At 50.0% G+C, this 19,635-nt stretch overlaps 14 non-coding genes across 14 annotated transcripts; 5 read left to right on the forward strand and 9 right to left on the reverse strand.

Moving 5' to 3' along the window:
- Positions 1-753: 753 nt before the first annotated feature.
- Positions 754-827, reverse strand: trnat-agu (transfer RNA threonine (anticodon AGU)). The gene has a single exon. It is a non-coding gene; the product is annotated as a tRNA-Thr (tRNA).
- A 98-nt stretch (positions 828-925) lies between these two features.
- On the reverse strand, positions 926-999 carry trnan-guu (transfer RNA asparagine (anticodon GUU)). Its single transcript has one exon. It is a non-coding gene; the product is annotated as a tRNA-Asn (tRNA).
- Positions 1,000-1,169: 170 nt separating this feature from the next.
- On the reverse strand, positions 1,170-1,240 carry trnag-gcc (transfer RNA glycine (anticodon GCC)). The gene has a single exon. It is a non-coding gene; the product is annotated as a tRNA-Gly (tRNA).
- A 926-nt stretch (positions 1,241-2,166) lies between these two features.
- trnas-cga (transfer RNA serine (anticodon CGA)) lies at positions 2,167-2,248 on the reverse strand. The gene has a single exon. It is a non-coding gene; the product is annotated as a tRNA-Ser (tRNA).
- A 979-nt stretch (positions 2,249-3,227) lies between these two features.
- Positions 3,228-3,301, reverse strand: trnan-guu (transfer RNA asparagine (anticodon GUU)). The gene has a single exon. It is a non-coding gene; the product is annotated as a tRNA-Asn (tRNA).
- A 495-nt stretch (positions 3,302-3,796) lies between these two features.
- trnak-uuu (transfer RNA lysine (anticodon UUU)) lies at positions 3,797-3,869 on the forward strand. The gene has a single exon. It is a non-coding gene; the product is annotated as a tRNA-Lys (tRNA).
- Positions 3,870-4,599: 730 nt separating this feature from the next.
- On the reverse strand, positions 4,600-4,672 carry trnak-cuu (transfer RNA lysine (anticodon CUU)). Its single transcript has one exon. It is a non-coding gene; the product is annotated as a tRNA-Lys (tRNA).
- An 845-nt stretch (positions 4,673-5,517) lies between these two features.
- trnat-agu (transfer RNA threonine (anticodon AGU)) lies at positions 5,518-5,591 on the reverse strand. The gene has a single exon. It is a non-coding gene; the product is annotated as a tRNA-Thr (tRNA).
- Positions 5,592-5,689: 98 nt separating this feature from the next.
- Positions 5,690-5,763, reverse strand: trnan-guu (transfer RNA asparagine (anticodon GUU)). Its single transcript has one exon. It is a non-coding gene; the product is annotated as a tRNA-Asn (tRNA).
- Positions 5,764-5,933: 170 nt separating this feature from the next.
- trnag-gcc (transfer RNA glycine (anticodon GCC)) lies at positions 5,934-6,004 on the reverse strand. Its single transcript has one exon. It is a non-coding gene; the product is annotated as a tRNA-Gly (tRNA).
- Positions 6,005-16,849: 10,845 nt separating this feature from the next.
- On the forward strand, positions 16,850-17,008 carry LOC131130320 (U1 spliceosomal RNA). The gene has a single exon (XR_009130019.1). It is a non-coding gene; the product is annotated as a U1 spliceosomal RNA (small nuclear RNA).
- A 791-nt stretch (positions 17,009-17,799) lies between these two features.
- trnak-uuu (transfer RNA lysine (anticodon UUU)) lies at positions 17,800-17,872 on the forward strand. The gene has a single exon. It is a non-coding gene; the product is annotated as a tRNA-Lys (tRNA).
- Positions 17,873-18,852: 980 nt separating this feature from the next.
- On the forward strand, positions 18,853-18,926 carry trnat-cgu (transfer RNA threonine (anticodon CGU)). The gene has a single exon. It is a non-coding gene; the product is annotated as a tRNA-Thr (tRNA).
- Positions 18,927-19,309: 383 nt separating this feature from the next.
- trnae-cuc (transfer RNA glutamic acid (anticodon CUC)) lies at positions 19,310-19,381 on the forward strand. Its single transcript has one exon. It is a non-coding gene; the product is annotated as a tRNA-Glu (tRNA).
- The last annotated feature ends 254 nt before the right edge of the window (positions 19,382-19,635 follow it).

Raw genomic sequence — 19,635 nt, forward strand, 5'->3', positions numbered from 1 at the left:
CATAGCTGAGAACTTTGGAAGTGTAGTCATCTTAACCCTCCTGTTATGTTCATTTGCCAGGAACAGCCATGATGTTCCCGGGTCAGTTTGCATGTTTATTTATCTGAAAGATGTCCAACACCAAAAAAATCCCCACAAGCATTGTTAGTTATTCACTACTAACTCCATTACTAACTATTCTATCAATGTTTAGAGCAATGGTGTACCTTACCTCTCACAGGTAGTGGTTTAATTAATTTTAATTAATTAATTGAACGAATCAGAGGCATCATGACCAGTCTGCATCAAAACATTATCTGAAATCCTGTGGCAGGTTTCTGGCATTGATTCTTAATTCAGTTGCCATCCCTGATAGATGGTAATGGTAATCATGCCCGCGTGGCAGGCGAGTCTCTTTGCTTGTCTGACGTCTGTGTCGCATCCTGATTGGCTGGCAGCAAATGTCGACAACACGCGCGCGGCCCCCGCTTGGCAAGTGAGAATTCTACCACTGAACCACCAATGCCACGTGGGGACACACTGTAAGAGAAAAAAAATTCAACTGTCAAGTGGATGAGCCTCTGCAAAGTGGCGCTGAATGACAACACATCAAAAATGTCATACTCTTTGGATTCAAGCACCTTCTGGCGTAATGGGATCCACAACAATCACGTCAGCTGTGGATGCAACGTCAATTCGTTCTTGAAGGGCAAGTGACAAAAAGAAGTACATGGTTCACAAATCAGCTGCCAAAGTTTCACTGACCAAGCACCCAGGCACTGCTGGGCTTTGAACCCAGGATCTCCTGTTTACTAGACAGGCACTTTGACCAGCTTAGCCACAGTGCCAGCAGTGCATCTGGCACCAACACAAAAACAGTTCGCCAATGGGGAAAAATGTTCATACAAGGGAGGGAGTCCAAAGTCCAACAAATGTGTGAATTGAGAGTCCCTGGGTGGGCTCGAACCACCAACCTCTCAGTTAACAGCCAAACGCGCTGACCAATTGCGCGACAGAGACTACAACAGCATGACTGCAGTCAGGTTTCACTAAGTGCTGTCCACCTTAACTCTCCGGTGGTCCGGTCTGTTACGTTTCAGGTGTCATTCTGAATACTGCCCTTTCGCAGGAAAAGAGCCTTTGTACTTTTTCAACATGAGCTCTAAAGAAAGGTACAAGCTGAGATATACTGCATTGGCCGGGAATCGGACCCGGGCCTCCCGCTTGGCAAGCGAGAATTCTACCACTGAACCACCAATGCCACATTGGTAAACGCTGTCGGAGAACAAATTAAATTGTCGAGTGGATGTGCTGCTGCAAAGTGGCGCTGAATGACAAAACATCACAATCACAACACACGCACGGGATGCCAGGGGAGGCCGAGTACTAACAGAGCTGAGCGAGAGGGCATAAGAAAAAAAATTGTGACCTTGTGGTGGTTACCCGACAGCACCAAGGATATGGCGCACGTCTGATGCGTAATGCATGCCAGGTGATGTTCATCTAGCGAGCGGACATTCTTGTGGGGGACAAGCTCAACAGTAGGAATGTTGAGAGAACTGACCAGTCCGCTATCAATGAAGTTCTCGTCCGCCCCAGAGTCAATTAATGCTGTGGTAGGAGAAGCTTCCCCCGCCCAGGATATCGTACCTTCCACCTGAAGTCGGCCCGCCAAAGCGGATGACGCAGCCGGTCACCCAGACGCTGAGGCTCGCCCGATACGCGTTTCGTAGCGCCTTGTCATTCCAGCAGCTCTCTGCCGCTATCCCGGTTAGCTCAGTTGGTCAGCGTGTGGTGCTCATAACGCCAAGGTCATGGGCTCGACCCCCCGTACTGGCCACTCTTCTTTATGTGCTCCAGGAACAACAAAAGGGCTACAACCCACTGGCCCCCATATCCAACATCACACCACCCACCCACCTGTGAAACACCCTCGACAAGGCCGCTGAAAGACCGAGGAGAGGTAAAGAAAACAGCATGTCAAAGCAGAGTGGCAACAAACCTCTCGGCCACCGAGACTGCAAGAAGCAGATCAATGGGGACAGTGGACCCCATTATCCTCTACCCAAAATTCAGACCTCCAGTGTAGAGAATGCGGGCCGTGAAAGGACAACACCCCGGCCCTCATAACCAACAGTACTCCACCACAAGGTAAACAGCATGGCGGCAACAAATGCCCAGCCAAAGCGTCACAGACAGGATTCCAACCTGTGCGGGGAAACCCCATTGGATTTCGAGTCCAACGCCTTAACCTCTCGGCCACCGTGACTCCTTGGAAAAGACCAATGGGGGCAGGTGACCTCATTGTCCTAGAACCAAATTTTTGCTGATGTCAAGGATCAGCTGGCAACATGTGCATGGGAGGAAGACACATGGTTTGTGTGAGGGGCTACACAAGTCTTTCCACTTCTAGTTAAAAGCCAGGCACCTCACATTGTTTCCATAAAGTACCAAGGGATTGTCCTGTTGCCCTTGTATTTTGTGGGCAAAAAGGAGGCGTTTGCAAGTGGACCTCAGACCCTATCACTGGTCACCTGAACAGGGACTTGAATCCCGGACACTCAGATCAAAAGTCTAATGTTCAGGTGACTGGCTCAAACTTTGTCTTGTCTGACCACTCTTTTGTCCAGAAGATATTTGGCTAATGTGGTCTGTTTTCTTAAACCTGCAAATGTCCAAATACACAAGGGTATTGTCTTTGTAGGGAGCATTGTAGTACATGTGACATGTATACTACATATGACATCAGAAATGATGGGTCTTTATTCAACAGAAGAAGAACAACATTTCTTTTAAATAACAGCATAGGAGCTGCTGAAACACAGAGAAGGCACTGCTGGGATTTGAACCCAGGATCTCCTGTTTACTAGACATGTCTGTCAAAAAATCACAACAGTATACAGTGTCTTCTCTTAAGGGCCCCTGCTTACCAGTTGATGGGGTTTGACTTGATTCCTTTTAACATAAAAGCATTCCGTCGTCTCTTAATCTATAATCCTGGCTGGCGCTTTTGCAAAAGATAATATTTTCAAGCAGAGCTTCTGTGTTTCACCAGACCTGTGCAGAAACAAACTGAAATCTGTGACTTGATCAACCTAACTTCTGATCAAATGTGTTAGACCATGGAAGCTGGAATGTGCTTTTGAAAAGTCATTGACACGCAGTTTGCCAATTGGGAACCACACAAGTGCTGTGCAAGAGTGGAGCGCAAACATGAATGAACAGTGACACTGGTGACAGCCAGAGAACGTCCCTGGGTGGGCTCGAACCACCAGCCTCCCGGTTAACAGCCGAGCGCGCTGACCGATTGCGCCACAGAGACGCACACGCTGCCAACTTCTGTTCAGTTGAAGCCATACTAACGCATGCTATGCGTCCAGCATGCCCTTTGTTTTGGATGTGACTCGCACCTTCTGGTGTAACAATCGAGGCATTGCAAACCAGGACACCAGCTTTACTCTTTGATGAACGCAAAGTATTTTTGGGTACAATCCAGGGGTCTTGTGCTCTCAGGGAAATGGCTCTGTCCTTTTTCAACATGAGTTGAGACGAAATGTATTAAAATAGACAGACTGCATTGGTCACTCAATCAGAATTTCTCAGTTTGCCAATTTCAGACTGCGTGACAAAGAATCAAGTCAAACTACATCGACAGGATGGACAGGGAACAACAAAGCAGGGAAGATAGGGGATAGGGAGGAGAGGGGAAAGATGCGACCGCCTTTGTTGAGAGCCAGAGAAGAAGCTCTCATCTCTGCAAGGTCAAGTACAGTATGCCAGAAGATTTTACCTTGTGAGTTGTCCGCATTCCATAAAGGCCTGGATAGCTCAGTTGGTAGAGCATCAGACTTTTAATCTGAGGGTCCAGGGTTCAAGTCCCTGTTCAGGCGGTCAAGGTAGGCCCCTTCCCTGAATAACTTGTTTAAGTAAACCTTTTCGACCAAGCACCTTTGCGATCTTCCAGGACTGTGGGTAAACGCCATTCTCAATAATTAAATTGAAGATACAGTGCGAGACAGGCACCTTGACCAGCTTAGCCACAGCGCCAGCTGTGCATCTGGCACCAACACAAAAAAACAGTTCGCCAATGGGGAAAAATGTTCATACAAGGGAGGGAGTCCAAAGTCCAACACGTGTGAATTGAGAGTCCCTGGGTGGGCTCGGTTATCAAACTCGCTCCCAAGGAAATGTTGGAACTTGGGAAAGCATTAAGAATGGCAAGAAGTAGGATTAAGAATCCTACTTCTTGCCAAAAGCCTACCCTATGGTAGAAGATAAGATATGCCTTTATTCGTCCCTCAGTGGGGAAATTTGCAAGGTCCCGCAAGTTCCGCAACAGCAGTGGGAGTACCTCAGTATGTTTACAGACCATGGACTCCTCCTAAATTTAGATACATAGCCTTATCCATGCCAAAACCACACAACAACCTTGACCAAATCCTGACTGACATAACTGACATCGATTCCACTTCATCTCACATGCGAAGTGAGCGCTCTACCATTTGTGGTCCTACAAGAATGGGATTTGTTTTTGTGTACTTCGAATGAAATGTTTTCCGCATGTTGCAGAATTTTCCACAGGAAAGAAATCTTTAAGATGTATCACCAAAAGAGCTGAACCGCCCAATGTGGGGCTCGAACCCACGACCCTGAGATTAAGAGTCTCATGCTCTCCCGACTGAGCTAACCGGGCATTTTTCTGCCACGATATCACTTTTTAATTTTTTTGAATTGATGTGGTCTTCTTGATGTTTGATCAATTCCACACCCAACCTAGTTTCTCAGGGAACAAAGGAGCGAGAGGTTCAGTCATAGCTGAGAACTTTGGAAGTGTAGTCATCTTAACCCTCCTGTTATGTTCATTTGCCAGGAACAGCCATGATGTTCCCGGGTCAGTTTGCATGTTTATTTATCTGAAAGATGTCCAACACCAAAAAAATCCCCACAAGCATTGTTAGTTATTCACTACTAACTCCATTACTAACTATTCTATCACAGGTAGTGGTTTAATTAATTTTAATTAATTAATTAATTAATTGAATGAATCAGAGGCATCATGACCAGTCTGCATCAAAACATTATCTGAAATCATGTGGCAGGTTTCTGGCATTGATTCTTAATTCAGTTGCCATCCCTGATAGATGGTAATGGTAATCATGCCCGCGTGGCAGGCGAGTCTCTTTGCTTGTCTGACGTCTGTGTCGCATCCTGATTGGCTGGCAGCAAATGTCAACAACACGCGCGCGGCCCCCGCTTGGCAAGTGAGAATTCTACCACTGAACCACCAATGCCACGTGGGGACACACTGTAAGAGAAAAAAAATTCAACTGTCAAGTGGATGAGCCTCTGCAAAGTGGCGCTGAATGACAACACATCACAATGTCATACTCTTTCGATTCAAGCACCTTCTGGCGTAATGGGATCCACAACAATCACGTCAGCTGTGGATGCAACGTCAATTCGTTCTTGAAGGGCAGGTTACAAAAAGAAGTACATGGTTCACAAATCAGCTGCCAAAGTTTCACTGACCAAGCACCCAGGCACTGCTGGGATTTGAACCCAGGATCTCCTGTTTACTAGACAGGCACTTTGACCAGCTTAGCCACAGTGCCAGCAGTGCATCTGGCACCAACACAAAAACAGTTCGCCAATGGGGAAAAATGTTCATACAAGGGAGGGAGTCCAAAGTCCAACAAATGTGTGAATTGAGAGTCCCTGGGTGGGCTCGAACCACCAACCTCTCAGTTAACAGCCAAACGCGCTGACCAATTGCGCGACAGAGACTACAACAGCATGACTGCAGTCAGGTTTCACTAAGTGCTGTCCACCTTAACTCTCCGGTGGTCCGGTCTGTTACGTTTCAGGTGTCATTCTGAATACTGCCCTTTCGCAGGAAAAGAGCCTTTGTACTTTTTCAACATGAGCTCTAAAGAAAGGTACAAGCTGAGATATACTGCATTGGCCGGGAATCGGACCCGGGCCTCCCGCTTGGCAAGCGAGAATTCTACCACTGAACCACCAATGCCACATTGGGAAACACTGTCGGAGAACAAATTAAATTGTCGAGTGGATGTGCCTCTGCAAAGTGGCGCTGAATGACGCACGGGATGCCAGGGGAGGCCGAGTACTAACAGAGCTGAGCGAGAGTGCATAAGAAAAAAAATTGTGACCTTGTGGTGGTTACCCGGCAGCACCAAGGATGTGGCACACGTCTGATGCGTAATGCATGCCAGGTGATGTTCATCTAGCAAGCAGACATTCTTGTGGGGGACAAGCTCAACAGTAGGAATGTTGAGAGAACTGACCAGTCCGCTATCAATGAAGTTCTCGTCCGCCCCAGAGTCAATTAATGCTGTGGTAGGAGAAGCTTCCCCCGCCCAGGATATCGTACCTTCCACCAGAAGTCGGCCCACCAAAGCGGATGACGCAGCCGGTGTGGTTGGAGCGGGCAGTGCCAGCAGCTGGGGAATATCCCTGGTGGAGGAAGAGCGTTGGCGTGCTGGGCGAACTGGACAGCGGGAAATTGTGTGTAGGACTCCCACAGTACAGGCACAGCCACAGGTGTTGACGGTGACTCCTCTCCACTGACGAAAGGCGACTGGCTCCCAGTTGCATGGGGACGACACTCCCGACGTCATCAGACGGCGCTCCGTGTTTTGTCTGAGTCACGGCTGGTGTGTGTTGCTTTTTGTTGTTTTCTTGCCTGAAAGGACTTCTCGCTCGACCCAATTTTACTCCTGGCGAAACACTGATAATCCAGAACATAGCCTTAAACTGCAGGTGCATTAGTTGGAGGGCTCGTGGCCACCTGGTCACCTGAACAGGGACTTGAATCCCGGACACTCAGATCAAAAGTTTAATGTTCAGGTGATTGGCTCAACCTTTGTCTTGTCTGACCATTAACTCTTTTTGTCCAGAAGATATTAGGCTTGTCCATGTGGTCAGTTTAAGACCTCTGTCGATCTTGGAGGTGGCCATTTCGGGACAGGGGCTTCTTCATCTCTGCAAGGTCAAGTACAGTATGCCAGAAGATTTTGCCTTGTGAGTTGTCCTCATTCATCAAGGCCCTGGATAGCTCAGTTGGTAGAGCATCAGACTTTTAATCTGATTGTCCAGGGTTCAAGTCCCGGTTCAGGTGGAGAAGAGTCAACCCCACATTACCAGCATGGGGACATACCAACCCAAGATGAGAACACACTGGGCCAGGTACACAGCAACACATGTGGCAGAAACACAGCTTCACCCTGGCCCCTCTTTTAGCCTCTACTGAAAAAGTGGAACACCACCTTTGCAGCTGAAATCGCTCAGTTGGGCGAGTGCGAGAATTAAGATTTAAAGGTCCGTGGTTCAGGATTTGGAAGCGTTCACCCAAATCATGCGGGCAAGACGCGAAAAGATGAACATTTCCAGGGCCGAGGCCAAAGCTTTAAAAGAATTAAGAACAAACAGACAAATCGTAATCAAACCAGCAGATAAAGAGAGCGCAGTGGTGATTTTGGGACGAGAACAGTACACCCAAGAGGTTTATCGACAGCTGAACGATCAAAGATATAGAAAACTACAAAATCCAATTGTTCGGCAGACAATGCCAATGGTACGAGAGATCGTGTATAAATTGTATTATAAAAAGTTCATCCTAACCATCAGAAATAAGTTCAGACAATGGTCCGGCGTTCGTGCAAAAAGTAGGGTTAGCCTAACCCTAACCCAAACCCAAACCCAAACCATATTGTACAACAACTGCGAATAAAACAAAGGTTCGGGTTTGTCTATCATCCCCAGTCCCAGGGAATGGTAGAACGAGTAAATGGGACACTCAAAGCCAAGCTCAGTAAAATCTGTGCTAGCGCAAAGTTAAATTGTGCGGATGCACTAACAATTGCATTAATGAGCTATCGCATGCAAACTAACAGAATTACACATCTAACACCGCATGAGATGCTTACGGGTCGACCCATGCCAGCACTGCATTTGAGAGGGCCTTATAAAGGGCCCCCACTTGAGCAGTTGCAAAATGAATTGACTATATAAAATATGTTAACTGCCATACATGGAGCTATCTATGTGCAGGAGAAAAAAGGGTTCCTGAGTCGACAAAGGTGACTTGGTGGTGCCAGGCAACCAGGTGTACATCAAAGTGTACAGGCGAAAGTGGCACGAGCCAAGACGATTGGGACCCTATAAGGTGGTTGAGCAGCCTTACCTATTTCCCAATCCGGACGATCGTGAGGATGATGGCACTGACTCAGAGGACTCGATGAGCCATGAGGTATGACTGTTGCTATGATTGGCAAGGGAGCCGGACCTTGAGCTGAACATCACCATCTTTAAGTCACTATGCGAGTCCTCTCCACGAACTATGCTGATATTGCTTGAGAAACCGCCATGCCATGGACAGGACTGATCTAGAAGGGCAAGGGACTTGACGGGACTGCACTCACTTACAGTTAATAAGTGTGGGTAATACCAGTCAATCAGTAGTAACACGTGTACTGGTTCAGTTGTTCAGCACTACTTACTATGTTAGGAGTATATCAGTCACTCACTATTCCAGTTGCCTTATACAGTACTTTAGAGCATTAAGGACTTTACACGCTCACTATAGACACAAAGGTGTGTTTTGTTTAGATTTGTTTTGCAGTTAGATTCCATTTATATATTAAAGGGTGTAGTGGATATGTTATTTATGTAACTCATAAATTGCAATAGTCACCAGACACTCAAATAGTAAGCATAGGGTCAGAGTTAGGAAGGGAATGTTCCAGCGAAGTTGGCGCCAACCAAGGGAACCCGCCGACTGAACCATTCCGGAGGACCGCCCTCCTCCTACATGTGATGTGGCAAGTCACCACCTCATCTCGACGAAAGGAGCCCCTCATTACAAAGGGTCCCTCCAGATGACATCGTGCTGACCATCGGCGGGTGGTCGAAGAAAGGGACTGAAGATGGCCAACACCGTTTGTACAGAGGCACAATAATCCTCTGGGCGGTGAAAATGTGAGCAGAAACATTGCTCTTAACCAATTCTGCTCTCGCCCTGGGCCTTGAATCCCAGACCACAACACTTCCCCTTCCCCAGGCCCATGTTCCAGGAGGGCAGCGAGATCCCCTTGAATGTCATATGTGAATTCTCTTCGGAAATGGTAACGTGCCAAGGGGCCAAGACTGGACCAAGAGACATTATTTGTTGTTTTGGGAGTTTGGTACCCCCATAAGGGGGGAATATATTGTAAAATGACTACTCTTTTGCACATTGCATATGACTTTTCTTCTTGGTAAACTCTAGTTGAACTTAAGAGGGCTACGTGACTTGGGGAGGCCAACCTGACCTGATTGTTACACAAGATGTTTTCGGATGTTTGGAGTCCAAGATGTTCTGCCAAAATACTTAGGTCCAGTCAGGAGGCATGACCAGATAGGGACTGAATTCTGGAAATCCACGTCATCGTTATTGTTCATGAGGTCTATATAAGTGCTGTATTAAATAAACAAGAGGACCCTTTCCCGACAACTGCAGACGTGGTTCGTGTTGCATTACTTGCCAACAAGAGGAACCCGACGAGTACGGGGACCAGCTGTCCCTGCACCTGGACCTGATGGCGCGAGGGGAAGTGGTTTCCCCCATGGACCCGGCCCCCTCCCCGGCAACAGAGGCCCTCTGCCGTTGGGAGTCAGAGAACTTACTTGACGACACCCCACTGCTGACTTCCACGCCGCCAACGAAATCACCTGTGGAAAAAGAAGGCCAATGGGAAGAGCTGCTGGCGGACATCAGTTTCGACAGCTCCATGTCCGGCTCAATTGGCGGGAGCCAAAAGCAACTGGTCCAGCGACATTGGAACACCACCAGGAAAATGGTCGACCGGAAACTTACCGTGTGGAAGAAATTTGTCATCCTGGGAGATTCTAACGTGTCCCGGTTCCCACCACATGACTTCCCAGATCTGCAGGTTGACAGCTTTCCGCGGGGCCACCTTTAGGAGTAGCCGAGGCGCTACTCGCCAAGGCAGTCATTCACATATTTATGTGTCATTTTTCAGGATTGAATGTATCTGAAATGGTTCATCAAGCCAATCGTGTCTCCATAGGTAATGCCGCGGGACCACACTTGACTCATGGGGACATCATGGTGGACATGATCGATGACGGAGGGATTTTGAGGAACGCTGTCCCCTGCACCGCCACCAACTCGGTCGCACGCAAAATAAACAACAAATCTCCTTGAGGACAAGCGTGGAAAAACTGGTGTTGTCCTTCGGGATCAACAGTAGAACTCAGAAATTCAAAGAGACCACCTCCAGGCAGTTGCAGGCCCTTTGGAAAGAGGCCAAGCGGGTCTTCCTGGAGGCGGCAGTTTTCATCCCATTAGTTAACCACTCACCATACTAATGCCTACTGAGGACCCTCAATGAGTATATTGAGGATAGACTACCGTCCATCCCGCTTCTGCAGGACAATCTGTTCCACACAGACCCAGACTGCATACCCAGACCACGTCCACTGCTGAAGCAATGCCTGTTATCCAAAAGGCCTACCTTTTATACCTACTCAATCAGAAAACAAGAATTATAAATTGGAAAAACACAAAAGACTACTTTGGGATGTGCAAGAATATCATAGACGGCTTAGACTTATTGAATTTTTCGGTAGAGAAGAAGAAGAAAAAAGCGCATAGCCAAAGTTCCATCCCCCCTCGATTTGCCCCCCTCCCCCCCTGTAACACAATCTCCCCCGCCCTACACACCCTAATTAGAAAAGATAGGGAACTAGCCGAACAAAAACCTGAGGAAAAGGATAACCTAACCAAAAGGGAAAGAGCCGCACTAAAGGAATTGAATAGGGATAGCTCCATAGTTATCAAACCAGTGGACAAGGGATCATCTATAGTAATTCTTAGCAGAGAACAGTACGTCTGGGAAGGACAAAGACAATCAGGGGACCCCACTTATAAAAAACTTACACAACCCATGTATACACAAACGATACCCCTAGTTCGAAAAATCATCAAAGAACTCATCTATCAAAAATCCATCAAAACCCGAGACTTGGAATCCCCCACACCACATCCCCCGGGTAGACCAATTGTATCGGATTGTGGTAGTGAAACATATGGTACGGCTATATTTATTGACTTCTATCTTAACCCACTCTCCAACAAACATTTGGCTTATGTGAAAGATACCTACAATTTTGTCGAGTTTGTCACGCTCCACCTGAACTATGATTCGGTAGCTTAGGTGGTATAGTCTTGTTCCTTGTTTATATTGCTTACTAATTCTGTTGTCCCTTTTAGATTTCTCCACTCCCACCTTGGGAGGAGCCACAGGACGTGCCACAGCTGTTCCTCATTCCATTTCCCCCATTTATACCCACCTGTGGCGACTGGAGGGTACTCGGCTATTGTTCTGGTCTCCACGCCATATGCTCTCGCGTCTGACCTTCTGGTTACATGACTATCCCGGGTGCCCTCCAGTCGACGTGGACTACTCCTGCTGCACGCCCTGTGGCCCCCTCGATCCCTGTTAGTACTTTGATTTCCTGGTTTTTACCCGCGGCATCTTTTCGTTCCTTTTACATGCCGTTGTCCTTGGTTACCCCCTCGTTGTCACGTAAGCCAATTAAAAGACTTGAAGTGCAACTGAACACGGTGTCCTCTGCATCCTGGGATCCGAACCCGGTTCCTATCGCCAACTCGTCACAGAATAGCCGAGTCAGGTATGGATCCCGCAGAGGACGACGGGGTGCGACAAGCCCTCAGAGCCCACGGCCAGCGAATAAGCCATCACGAGCAAACCCTTAACGAGCTAACCACACTCGTTAGGGAGCTACACGCGCAGCTGTCAAGCAGGCCCGCTACCTCCACGCCAGATCCTCTTCCACATGCCGCCGGAAGCGCAGCTGGCGCGTTGTCTCCCAACTACTTCCCCCGGGAGCCCAGTATCCCCCACCCCATGAGGTACGAAGGGGATTTCGGACAATGCCGGTTGGTCATCCACCAGTGCTCCCTCATTTTTGCACAACAGCCTCACACATATGCCACGGAAGCAGCCAAGGTGGAGTACATGCTCAGCTTGCTAGCGGGACGTGCGGCAAGCTGGGCGATGTCGGTGTGTGAGGTGAAACCAGAACTATGCGCCAGCCTACCTCTGTTCATCGCGGAACTCCGGAGCGTATTTGACCATCCGGTGAGAGAGAGAGAGGCAGGCAGCCGCCTCCTCGTGATTCGGCAGGACGGCGCGTCAGTGGCCGACCACTCAATCTCCTTCCGTATCCTGGCGGCAGAGAGCGGCTGGAATGACAAGGCGCTGCGAAGCGCGTACCGGGCGAGCCTCAGCCAACGTGTGCAGGACGAGTTGGCCGCTCGGGATGAGACGCAGACGCTGGAGGAGCTAATCTTGCTATCCATTAGCCTTGACAACCGGCTGCGGGAGCGCACCGCGCAGCGGAGGGCGGAGCCTCTCATACCAACACGCCGGCTCCAACCTCCACCTCCCGGGGCTCTTCCGGCTCCGCTCCTTCCTCCCTCCTCTAGTGGCGGAGCGCCGTCTGACGACGTCAGGGGCGTCGTCCCCATGCAGCTGGGAGCCAGCCGCCTTTCGTCGGCGGAGAGGAGTCGCCGTCTACGCCTGCGGCTGTGCCTGTACTGCAGGAGCCCCACACATATGATTTCCCGCTGCCCGGTACGCCCATCACGTCAACGCTCATCCTCCACCGGGGATATTCCCCAGCTGCTGGCACTCCCCGCTCCTACCACACCGGCGACGTCATCCTCCCTGGTGGGTCGACTTCAGGTCGAAGGTACGATATCATGGGCGGGGGGAGCTTCTCCCATCACTGCATTAATTGACTCCGGGGCAGATGAGAACTTCATCGATAGCGGACTGGTCAGTTCTCTTAAAATTCCCACAGTCGAACTTGTCCACCACAAGAATGTCCGCTCGCTTGATGGGCGCCACCTGGCTTGTATTACGCATCAGACATGCACCTTATCCTTACTACTGTCGGGTAACCACCAAGAGGTCACTAAATTTTTTCTTATGCCCTCTCGCTCAGCGCCGTTAGTACTTGGGCTCCCCTGGCTTCGCCAGCACGGTCCGAACTTTGATTGGAAGACTTTAACTATTTCCAACTGGAGTGCATATTGTCACAGCCGTTGTCTTCGTGCCGCCTTACCCCCCGCGCCCCCTGTCGGCTTAACCACCATTGACCGCCCTGACCTGTCCCTGGTTCCGGGGGAGTATCATTCCATTAGTGACGTGTTCCGCAAAGACCGGGCCATGACCCTTCCTATGACTGCGCCATTGATTTGCTTCCCGGGTCACCACTCCCCGCATCACGCTTGTACAATATCTCTCAACCCGAACACTGTGCTCTCGAGGAGTACATCTCCACCTCCCTCGCTGCCGGTCACATCCGACCATCATCTTCCCCCCTCGCGGCAGGGTTCTTCTTTGTCAAAAACAAAGACGGCTCCCTACGCCCCTGCATCGACTTTCGTGCTCTTAATAAAATCACGGTCAGGAATCAATATCCCCTTCCCCTTCTCTATTCTGCTTTTACTTCCCTGCACGAGGCCGCCGTGTTTACTAAGCTCGATCTACGTAGCGCCTATCACCTGGTGCGTGTCCGAGAGGGCGATGAGTGGAAAACGGCCTTTAATACGCCACTCGGGCATTTCGAATACCTTGTGATGCCCTTCGGCCTTACTAACGCCCCTGCCGTCTTCCAATGCCTGATAAATGATATCTTGCGGGACATGATTGGTCGTTTCGTGTTCGTTTACCTGGACGATATTTAAATTTTTTCCCCCTCCGTTTCGGTACACCGCCAGCAGGTCCGATTAGTCCTCCAGAGACTCCTGGAGAACAGACTATTTGTCAAACCCCAGAAGTGTACGTTTCATGCTTCCTCTGTGTCTTTCCTGGGGTTTATAGTGGAGAAAGGCCAACTCAGACCCGACCCTGCCAAGGTTCAGGCAGTGGTTGACTGGCCTACTCCTACGTCAAGGAAGCTGTTGCAGAGGTTCCTGGGGTTCGCCAACTTTTACCGTCGTTTTATTCGGAACTTCAGTAAGGTGGCAGAACCCTTGAATAAGCTTACTTCATCCAAGGTACCCTTTGTGTGGTCTCCTGAGGCTACAAAGGCCTTCCAGCGCCTCAAATCCCTGTTTACGTCTGCTCCCGTACTGGTACATCCTAACCCCTCTCTCCCTTTTTTTGTTGAGGTCGACGCTTCCGACTCTGGGGTCGGGGCCGTGCTCTCCCAGCGCTCCACCACCGATCAGAAACTGCACCCCTGTGCCTTCCTCTCCCGTCGTCTATCTCCGGCCGAGAGTAATTATGACATTGGGAATCGGGAGCTCCTGGCGGTGGTACTGGCCTTACAAGAATGGAGGCATTGGCTGGAGGGCGCCACTCACCCCTTTACCATCTACACGGACCATCGGAATCTGGCCTACATCCGCTCTGCCCACCGCCTGAACCCCCGGCAGGCAAGGTGGGCCCTCTTCCTTACCAGGTTTGACTTCTGCATCACCTTTCGCCCGGGGTCACTCAATGGGAAGCCCGATGCCCTGTCCAGGATGTTTGCGCCCGCAGTTGAGGACTCCCTCCCAGAGACCATCCTGCCACAGTCCCGAATCATAGGGGCCCTGCGATGGGAGGTAGAGAGGCGCGTGGCAGAGGCGGCCAAGGACTCACCCACCCCAGCTGGATGCCCCCCCAACCGCTTGTTCGTCCCGGCGGCACTCCGTCCCGAGGTGCTGGTGTGGGCTCACGCCTCTAAAATCGCCTGCCACCCCGGGGCTCGACGGACCGCCTTCCTCCTGGCTCAGCGGTTCTGGTGGCCTACCCTTCATGCTGACACCAGGAGCTTTGTCGCAGCCTGCTCCGTCTGCGCCAGGAATAAATCTTCTCATCAGCCTCCTGCTGGATTGCTACGACCCCTTCCAGTCCCGTCCCGGCCCTGGACCCATATCGCTTTGGACTTTGTTACCGGATTACCCCCATCTAGTGGCTTTACCGTTATTCTGACCATTGTGGACAGATTTTCCAAATTGACACACTTCGTCCCCCTCCGCAAGCTCCCCTCCTCAATGGAGACGGCCAAACTCTTGGTCCTGCATGTGGTCCACCTGCACGGGATCCCACAGGACATAGTGTCTGACAGGGGCCCTCAATTTTCTTCAGCCACTTGGAGGGCTTTCTGTAAGTCCCTGGGGGCCCGACCCAGCCTGTCATCAGGCTACCACTCGCAGTCCAACGGACAATCCGAGCATGCTAACCAGGACTTGGGGGCAGCCTTGAGATGTGTTTGTCACCAGCGTCCGTCTTCCTGGTCCACCTACCTCCCTTGGGTAGAGTACGCCCACAATACCCTGGTCTGCTCCGCGACAGGCCTCTCGCCATTCCATGTTGTTCATGGCTTTCAACCCCCCATCTTTTCCTCCCAGGAACCCGAGTGCACAGTCCCCTCCTTGGCTGCCTTACTCCGTCGGGCTCACCGGGTTTGGCGCAACACCAGGGTCGCCCTCTCGCGTACCGCCAGGCGCAACCAGAGGCTGGCCAACCGCCACCGCAAACCAGCCCCGAACTACAAACCTGGCCAGAAGGTATGGCTGGCATCCCGCAACATCTCCCTGGCAGGCGAATCTAGGAAACTGTCCCCTCGATTCATTGGGCCATACGAGATTAAACACATGATCAATCCTGTGACCACACACCTTATACTTCCAGCATCTATCAAACGCCACCCTGTATTCCATGTGTCCCAACTCAAGCCGGTGGCTTCATCCGCCCTGAATCCCCCCCCCTGCATCACCACCTCCCGCACGGCAGGTTGACGGCCACCCTGCGTTCACAGTAAGGTCCATCCTGGATGCAAGACGCCGAGGCAGGGGAACGCAGTTTCTGATCGACTGGGAGGGCTACGGTCCCGAGGACCGATCATGGATCCCGAGATCACTTATTATTGACAAAACCCTCATATCCGATTTCTATCGCAGGTTCCCCAACAAGCCTGGAGCTCCGCCAGGTGGCGTCCATTGATGGAGGGGGGGAATACTGTCACGCTCCACCTGAACTATGATTCGGTAGCTTGGGTGGTATAGTCTTGTTCCTTGTTTATATTGCTTACTAATTCTGTTGTCCCTTTTAGATTTCTCCACTCCCACCTTGGGAGGAGCCACAGGACGTGCCACAGCTGTTCCTCATTCCATTTCCCCCATTTATACCCACCTGTGGCGACTGGAGGGTACTCGGCTATTGTTCTGGTCTCCACGCCATATGCTCTCGCGTCTGACCTTCTGGTTACATGACTATCCCGGGTGCCCTCCAGTCGACGTGGACTACTCCTGCTGCACGCCCTGTGGCCCCCTCGATCCCTGTTAGTACTTTGATTTCCTGGTTTTTACCCGCGGCATCTTTTCGTTCCTTTTACATGCCGTTGTCCTTGGTTACCCCCTCGTTGTCACGTAAGCCAATTAAAAGACTTGAAGTGCAACTGAACACGGTGTCCTCTGCATCCTGGGATCCGAACCCGGTTCCTATCGCCAACTCGTCACAGAGTTAGTCCAAAAAAATTAAATTGCCGGCCCAGGCCTTCTTTTTTTCGCTAGACGTGGACAATATGTACACGAATATCGATACCAAGAGGGGCCTAGAAGCTATAATACATATTTGATGAATACCCTGACAGGACAAGACCCCAGAAACAACTTTTACAATTATTGGAAATTAACCTCACTGGAAATGATTTTGAATTTAACTCAGAGTACGTCCAGTGGCTGGGCTTGTTGTGGGCGACCTGATGAGACCACCACTCAGCATGTGGCATGTGCGAGAGACTAGTCCGGGCGGGACCGGTGCAACTCATACTTACCTGGCAGGGGAGATACCATGATCAAGAAGGTGGTTCACCCAGGGTCGAGCCATTGCACATGGGTTGAGCTGACCTCTGCGAATTCCCCAAACGTGGGAATCTCGACTGCATAATTTGTGGTAGTGGGGGACTGTGTTCGCGCTCTCCCCTTATCCTGTGTTTAAAACAAGAGGCAGGTGCAGCACCGCGCTGAGCTCCTTGGCTTGCGAGTGCAGCCAGACCAAGCAAGAAACGACCAGCCCAGCACTACCAATGCTTGCTGAAAATGTCTGCCCGTCCGCGGGAGACAACCAACCAGCCATGAGGCCGATCTGCTCTCAGTCAGGAAACCTCAATGAGAAACGGCGACAAGACAGAGAAAGGGGCGTCGGCAACCATTTCGATTGATCTGAGTCTAAAGTTCAAGGTTTGCTCGCAGGCAAATTTGAAGCAGCGAGAATGAGCAATCCGCACCTCTGAGTAGGAGTTCATGGTTCTCACCTAAAAAAGGATAGCTTATAGCCGTAATCGTGTTGTTGTTTGTATTCTGTGTTTTGTCTGAGTCACGGCTGGTGTGTGTTGCTTTTTGTTGTTTTCTTGCCTGAAAGGACTTCTCGCTCGACCCAATTTTACTCTTGGCGAAACACTGATAATCCAGAACATAGCCTTAAACTGCAGGTGCATTAGTTGGAGGGCTTGTGGCCACCTGGTCACCTGAACAGGGACTTGAATCCCGGACACTCAGATCAAAAGTTTATTGTTCAGGTGATTGGCTCAACCTTTGTCTTGTCTGACCATTAACTCTTTTTGTCCACAAGATATTAGGCTTGTCCATGTGGGCAGTTTAAGACCTCCGTCGATCTTGGAGGTGGCAATTTCGGGACAGGGGCTTCTTCATCTCTGCAAGGTCAAGTACAGTATGCCAGAAGATTTTGCCTTGTGAGTTGTCCTCATTCATCAAGGGCCTGGATAGCTCAGTTGGTAGAGCATCAGACTTTTAATCTGATTGTCCAGGGTTCAAGTCCCTGTTCAGGCGGAGAAGAGTAGACCCCACATTACCAGCATGGGGACATACCAACCCAAGATGAGAACACCCTGGGCCAGGTACACAGCAACACATGTGGCAGAAACACAGCTTCACCCTGGCCCCTCTTTTAGCCTCTACTGAAAAAGTGGAACACCACCTTTCAGCTGAATCGCTCAGTCGGGCGAGTGCGAGAATTAAGATTTAAAGGTCCGTGGTTCAAGCCTGGGTTTGAGCACAATCCCTGTTTACGTTGCGACTTTGCCAATAGTTTGAAAATGCTTATTGGCAGGCTGAAAGGACCTTAACTTCATTCATCAAAGGACCACCCCTCCAGACAACGTTAGAGGAGGTTACAAGCCAAACCTGTCAAGCCGTGATTGTGATTTCATGTTTTGTTGAAGAAAAGCCCATAATTTGTGGAACAATTTTCCCTACAAGGGAGAAAAATTTGTCGATTTGGACAATTGTCAATATGCCCCCACTTTGGACACATCGTCTTGTGTCATTGTTTGGCAACTGCTTCACCAGTCCCCTTAAAGGGCTCACCCTTCATAGTGTAGTGGTTAGCACGTTTGCCTTACATGCAAAAGGTCCCTAGTTGGAAACTGGGTGGAAGCAAGGCCGTTCAATTCCTTCTTTCACAAAAAAATCAAGGTGACAAATGGGAACAAGGATATGTGCTTGATCCCTGAAGGTGTGTACACGGGCATCTGTCCCCAGTTTGGACACACAATCCATATTTCCCGGATGACTGATCGGGTGCGTCACTGGCCTGCACGAAGGGGCTCATAGGAAGGAGGTGGCCGCTGTGGTGTCGTTGCATGCAAACAACATCCTCATCCTTGACACAGCGAAGACCAAGGAGGAGAATAATCGTGGATTCGGTCCGCTTACACTGGCAGGATTTCACCAGTCCTGTTGAAAGCCTGGCCACTGGTGTGGTTTCCGTCATGCAGTGGTTCGCCTAACACTGAAGACACTCCTTCGCCGGCGCTGTGGCTTAGTTGGTCAAAGTTCCTGTCTCGTAAACAGGAGGTCCTGGGTTCAAATCCCAGCAGTGCCTTGCATATGTGTTTCAGCGACTCCATTTTTTTCTCTCCAACATTTCAAGTAAATGTTTTGAATCAGACGTCATGTTCTGTTGAAGAAATATCCATCATTTCTGATGTCATATGTAGCATAAATGTCATATGTACTACAATGCTCTCGACAAAGGCAAAAACATTGTGCATTTGGACATTTGCGGGGCTAAGAAAACAGACCACATTAGCAAAACAAAAGAGGTTCGGGTCTAACATTTAAGGGAAGCGCTCTACTATCTGCGGTAATTCCCCTGCTGCTGCAATGTTGGCAGAGAAGGTCCAGTCACAGAACTATTTTGGTTCCTTTGCTGGAGTACGTCAAAGTGACACTGTCTCTGCCTTGCTGAGTGCAGACATAAAGCAGTCCCTGGTGGTCTAGTGGCTAGGATTCGGCGCTCTCACCGCCGCGGCCCGGGTTCGATTCCCGGTCAGGGAATTGACGTTTGGGTAGGTTTTGACTGGAGATAGGATTTGTCTTCGGCCTCGGTCGAATGGTTGGGGTCATCTTGAAGCACAAACCGTTGTCATCCTGAAGCGACTGACAACAGAAATATAAACAAAACATGGACAACACAATAAGACAAGGTCCTCGACTGAGAATGCTGTCAGGACTGGGTTTAGGGTGAGACAGAGCATTTGTCGGATGCTCAGGGATAGATCCTTGTTAGAATAAAATGTAGATAGAATGAA

This window comes from Doryrhamphus excisus, chromosome 5 (genome assembly GCF_030265055.1).
Source record: "Doryrhamphus excisus isolate RoL2022-K1 chromosome 5, RoL_Dexc_1.0, whole genome shotgun sequence".
Taxonomy (NCBI): domain Eukaryota; kingdom Metazoa; phylum Chordata; class Actinopteri; order Syngnathiformes; family Syngnathidae; genus Doryrhamphus; species Doryrhamphus excisus.